Source organism: Primulina eburnea, chromosome 3, assembly GCF_022965805.1.
Source record: "Primulina eburnea isolate SZY01 chromosome 3, ASM2296580v1, whole genome shotgun sequence".
In the NCBI taxonomy this organism is placed as follows: domain Eukaryota; kingdom Viridiplantae; phylum Streptophyta; class Magnoliopsida; order Lamiales; family Gesneriaceae; genus Primulina; species Primulina eburnea.
In genome coordinates, this window is record NC_133103.1 from 48,986,520 (window position 1) to 48,992,878 (window position 6,359).

Below are 6,359 nucleotides of genomic sequence, written 5' to 3' on the forward strand. Positions count from 1 at the left end.
TTCTACAATTCTAATGCTCTGAGATGAACAACATAATATATGCCCGTTAGATTTTTTGGCAAACTCAATGAAATATCCACTTATGGTTCTTGGGTCCAACATAATATATGCCCGTTAGATTTTTTGGCAAACTCAATGAAATATCCACTTATGGTTCTTGGGTCCAACTTCTTTTCTTGTGAGTTATAAACTCTTACTTCAGACATACATCCTCAAATGCATAGATGTTGGAAACTCGGTTTCTAACATTTACATGATTCAAATAGCGTCTTTGGGACAACATTGGTTGGAATTCGGTTTAATATATATGTTGTCGTTTTAAAAACTTCAATCAACAAGGACTTGGAAAGTTTGGAGTTACTCCTCATACTCCTAACCATGTCAATTAAAGTTTGATGTTTTCTTTCAGCCACACCATTTTGTTCTGAAGAACCAGGAATGGCAAATTGGGCAACAATCTCATTTTCTTGAAGAAACTTCGCAAATGGCCCAAAATATTATCCATTTTCAGTGTATCTACCATAATATTCACAACTTATATCAATCCTCGTGATCTTAATTTGTTTTCACATTGTTTTTCAACTTCAACCTTAAAAACCTGAAAGACATCCAATGCTTCATGCTTAACATGAAGTGATAGGCTCATAATAGTTTGTATTTTTATTGTCATATCTTTCATTGTTACAACTACCAACATGCTTAATTGACACATTTTTTGTGATTTTATTGTAGAAGGAAGTTTTAAACTCTTGCGATAAATCTAAGCTAAAAAGGGTGATTTTATATCACAATTAAAGTTGTTGATATGATCTTAGTGGAAGACGTAGAGCAGAAAAGTTCAGAAGATGTTTTTGGATAAGGCGTGATCATGCCTTGTGACAATTCCTTGGCTGCCTAGTGAGATAAAGAATTTTTATATCAAGCAATAAATAGAAGATAGAGTTTTTTCCATAAAAAACTCTATATTCTTATTGGATATTTCCTAATATCTTTTATTTTTTAGTAATTAGGTTTAAATTTAGATATTTGGCCTTTTATACCTTTTTGGACCCAAAAATAAAAACAATTCCTTTCTTCCCCAACACTACAAAAACGTTCAACAAGGCGACAGAGAAAAAATTATCACTCCAATCACCAACAACTAAAAAAGACAAGGGAAAAGTGGCTCAAGGATTTCTCTCTCCAACTTCTCTCCACAACTCTAGGCTAAGTTTTATTTCTGGTTCAAGGGATAATTTTAATAATTCTATTTATCACTGTGAGGCTTTTTGAGCTTTAATTTAATATTCTTTTTATTCCAAGTATTTGTCGATTTATGATTTAATTATATGAATATTGTATATCGATTAATCTGACAATTTAATTTGATATATGATTTTCTACTGCTAACCATGAATTCAGTGATCCGTAATTGTCATGAATGATTGGTACTCGAGTGGCATAGATTAGATGTGTTGTGTTATCATAATATATTTAATCTAAATAAATCAATGAAACTCGATCTATCAATTGCAGCTATCTCGGTTGATAGATTTTAGGATTAACTGTTTTCACAAAACGAAAATGATATTTTTAATTAATATGGAACGCTATCGTGCCCAATTAATTATTGATAAGTTTTGACTGGATGCTGGGTTCGGTCAATTAAATTAGGAAAACGCAAGAATTTTAGCGGCTATCCCTATAATTCTAAGGTTAATTACTTGTAACTACATGAATAAATAATATGTTGTCGATGAACAGTGATACAATTGAATAGTAGAAATCCCTTGAATCGAGCTTGGTAATATTAATTTACATTTCATTAGTTTTTCATCTTGATTAGTTATTTCTTCTTGCATGTTAAATTACTTCTAGTATTTTATTAGTTTTTATTAAACAAATCCCCCCTTTATTTGCATTTTACTCGAAAAAAATCATCTCCTGTTCCCTATGGATTCGACCTTACTCACCATTACACTCATTTTACTTAGAGAGTAGGAATTTAAGTTTGGTGACTCAACGACAGCACACCAAATTTTGGCGCCGTTGCCGGGGAATGGTGCAAGGTTAGTTTTTTTTTCGAGTTTTGTTATTTTTTGTCTCATTCTTCTTGTACAGGTTATTCATCAAGAAAAGAAGAATTTGAGAATTTTTTGTTGTGAAATACTTCGAGATGTTTCATCGAAGAGTAGTCACAAGTTTTGCCCAACAAACCGAAGAGCCATTCTATGCAGAATGGGAGAGATTCAATAATTAGCAACAATATTCAGGAATCATGATTTTTCTAACTATGTTCTTCTTCGACTTTTCCTTAAAGGTTTGGATGCAATTATACGAAGATGGGTATTTAATGGAGCACTAACAACTGGTAGTCCACTACTTAGTCTACGTGAGGACAGTGTGATATATTTGCTAAATGATATGGCCGACTTTGACTACCATCAGTATTGGGATCCTTCGCTGCAGAGTTGGAGCCACCAATACACTCCAGAAATTAGCCAATCTGATTTTACAGACCAACCTTTAGAGCATCAAGAAGATGAGATATAGTCTTGAAATAATCATAAGTCGATTGAATGATATGGTAAACAATTGCATGGCATTGAATGAGGAAACTGTTAAGCTTCAGTCTGAAGAAGTTTTGGAAGAAATATCAAACGAAGATGAGGCACCAATGAAGTTGAGAGATGAACAAGCTCCTGAGACTATCTATTTGAGCTCGTCGATAATATTATCATACATACATCTAGGAGATCCTTGTCTCTCTTCATTGCCGATTTCAACAGATTTTATTCTTCAAGAGCCAACGATGATACTCTTATCTCATGCCTATTATTTAAAGTTACGTTTTGTTGAGAAGACGAGCTTACATTGCATACATCAAGCCAAACTTGAGGGCACATGGAAACAAGACCCATATATGGTGTCATATGACACATACTTTGGGCATCAGCCGCTCTTTGAATGAATGCTTTTGAGGGTCAAGCCGACGACTAAAATCAAGCGCTTTTGGGAGGCAACCCAAATTTTTTTTTCTTATTATTTTTAATTTATTTTATTTTTATTTTTTTTCAAGTAGTACAATTTTTGTTACCTTTGTGCAGAAGATGTCTTCTAAAAGGGCGTGATCACGCCTTATAAATGTGGGGACCCGGACGCTAATCATCTTCTTAATCATCTTTGAGATTTAATTATCAATTAAGATAAACAGGGTCTAAAAAATTTTTCTTTTTAAAATATAAGTGCGGAACGTAATGAAATTTAACTAATATACATCTCAGTATAAAAGTACAGTAATGTACAACAATTATTCACACTAGTATAAGGTTCAATTACTAAATTTCAAGTATTAAACCAAGTCTACATCCAAGTCCTGAATCACCACTCTAATCTCGATCTTTCATCATCTTCTTGACCCTGATCCTGCCCCACCTGTTGTCATGCACACGTACAAACAAGACAACAGTCGGATAACTCCGGTGAGATATAAATATCCCAGTATAAACAATGTATACATGCAGCTAACTGAATTTTTAACATAAAAGCATGAATTATATCTTATCACATGTAGCATAATCAAATCAACTCTGAAATTCATAACAATTTCATAAACAATACGTTCTTTAATCTAACTTCAATTATAAAATGTCTGATGTAGCAGAAACATCATATCTGATTCGTATTCAATTCTGACAATATCATAAATTCAAATCTTGTCTAAACGTAACAAAACTTACGTCCAGTTGTAGCCTGCGTTGATAGGAATACAGTACTGTACTCAGATTTGAAAACAGACGGACGGATCGTTCACAACTCACGATAATACTCTTCAAAGAAGACTTAGCACGTTTCCCCTCAATTTCTTCGTTTTGCTATGGATTACGTTTGTATGTATGTATATATATATATATATATATATATATATATATATATATATAAATATATCTCATGCATATAATCATACGTGTCTTCTCCAAGATTTGCCACAAAAACCACTCGCGCATATGCGCCAAAGATTCTGGAGCTGTCGCGCATATGCGCGAGGGCTTCTGGACCCCTCGCGCACATGCGCGTGTTTCTTCGCGCATGTGCGCCGGTCATTTCTTTTGAGATGTTCGGCCGAACATCTCGAGATGTTCGGTTGAACATCTTGGCTTATAATGTAACGATGCCCGACTTCTTCATTCAAGTTCGTATAACCTCAATCATGTCAATTAATCAACGTATGATTACAGTAATTAAGTCTCGTGCATTACAATAAATATATCACTTCTAAAAAAAAAAAATTGCCCTATATAAAGTAGATGTTTTCTAACAAGACGTGATCATGCCTTGTGAGAAAACATCTTCTGATTTTGAAAAAAAAAAAACAGAATTTTTGTTTGTTTTATCTAACCCTATTTGTTCTCACCCCCCTTTCACATCTTCTCTCGCAGGCTTCGTCAACACCGCCACAACAATAGAAAGCTTTGCTCCATGATGCCCAACAATTTTCAGGGGAGTTTTCTAACTTCTTTTGTGTTTTCACTGTCTACGTTGTGCATTTAATTTTTGTGTCATTAAGGACATTGCCACATATAGGTGTGGGAGGGGGTACATAGCTTTATTTCTAGTTTCAATTTCTATTTTTTTGCATATTTATTCGAAAAAAAATATTTATGAAAAAGAAGATGAAAGGAGAGTACGACAGAGTGAAGTTGTTTGATCCATAAATCATTTAATGTTTATTCGTTATCTCTCTCATTTGAATCTTGAATGCCTCTGATGCGAGTCTAAAAAAAAACTGATTTTTCTTTGTGTGCAACTGATTTTGCATTCTTACTGCTACATTTATGGGTAGTTGTTCTTGATGATGAGTTGAAATGACAAGTGCATGGGGTCTAACACACATACCATTTTTCTTTGGTGAGCTTTGAACCTATGAGCAAACATTATATCATGCTCTATTTTATTTGATTGTGTGTTGGTCATGCAATGTTGATTTTTCTAGAACTTGCATTGTTATACATGTCTTTGTTGACACCTCGTGATGGATTAGATGCATAAACAAAGTAAAGGGCATTAGGTTCAAACAGTTTTCTTTCGCATCATCTCTGCCGTTTTTTTTAGCCCACCCTGATTTATTATCCCTAGTGAGCCAAGTTCGAGCCTGAGCTTATTTGTTGGAAATTAACCACGTTACAAGCCATGATAAATCTCTTTTGTTGGTTATTCCTCTATTTGAACCTTGAATTGGAGAATCATACAAACTTTTCGCATTTAGCATCGCTTTGAGCCAAGAAAGTGCAAATTGTTAAGATCGAGTGATTCATGCTCGAAGTCGTTGTCTCAAAAATAAAAAAAGGGTTCTTATGCTAAAAGAAAAGGAAAGAAAATATGAAGAAAAGGGGAGTGAGAAGGAAAATAAGAGCAACGAAGAAGAAAAAAATGTTCTTAGATGTTATAATGAGATTGAAGATGTTATTGTTAGCTGAATGCAATTGTGTTTGTGAAAAGTGTGTATGTGTTCTTCAGTTCCATAAACTGTTGTACTTCTTTCCTACCTGACCTCTAGCCACAGTACAACACATTTATAGCCCTTGTTTGTGCATTTTAATTCATTCATTTGGTGGAGGATGTGATATATTTGCAAGCTTATGGTAAAAATTTTCAGTGTTTTGACATGAGAGCTCCTTAATACATACCTAGACACTTACGAATGAAATGAGAGAATCCTATGAGGAGTGTTTGGACTCTATGCATTTTTATTTCTACACATTCGGATGGAAGCAGTTGTTCATGATGTTGTATGTTAGGTGCTGAAAAATTAAATTGCTTTGGTGCATGGCAAAATATTTTGCGGATAAGTAAATGAAGCAGAAAGAGGATAATGAGTTGAAATAATGAATCAAGTTCTTTTATGCTTGGGGACAAGCATGGTTTAGGTGTGAGAGATTTGATATGCTCATAATAGTTTGTATTTTTATTGTCATATCTTTCATTGTTACAACTACCAACATGCTTAATTGACACATTTTTTGTGATTTTATTGTAGAAGGAAGTTTTCTGCTCTTGGGCTAAATCTGAGCTAAAAAGGGTGATTTTATATCACAATTAAAGTTGTCGATATGATCTTAGTGGAAGACGTGGAACAGAAAAATTCTGAAGATGTTTTTGGATAAGGCGTGATCACGCCTTGTGACAATTCCTTGGCTGCCTAGTGATATAAAGAATTTTTATATCAAGCAATAAATAGAAGATAGTTTTTTTCCATTAAAAAAACTCTATATTCTTATTGGATATTTCCTAATATCTTTTATTTTTTAGTAATTATGTTTAAATTTAGATATTTGGGCTTTTATATCTTTTTGGACCTAAAAATAAAATCAATTCCTTTC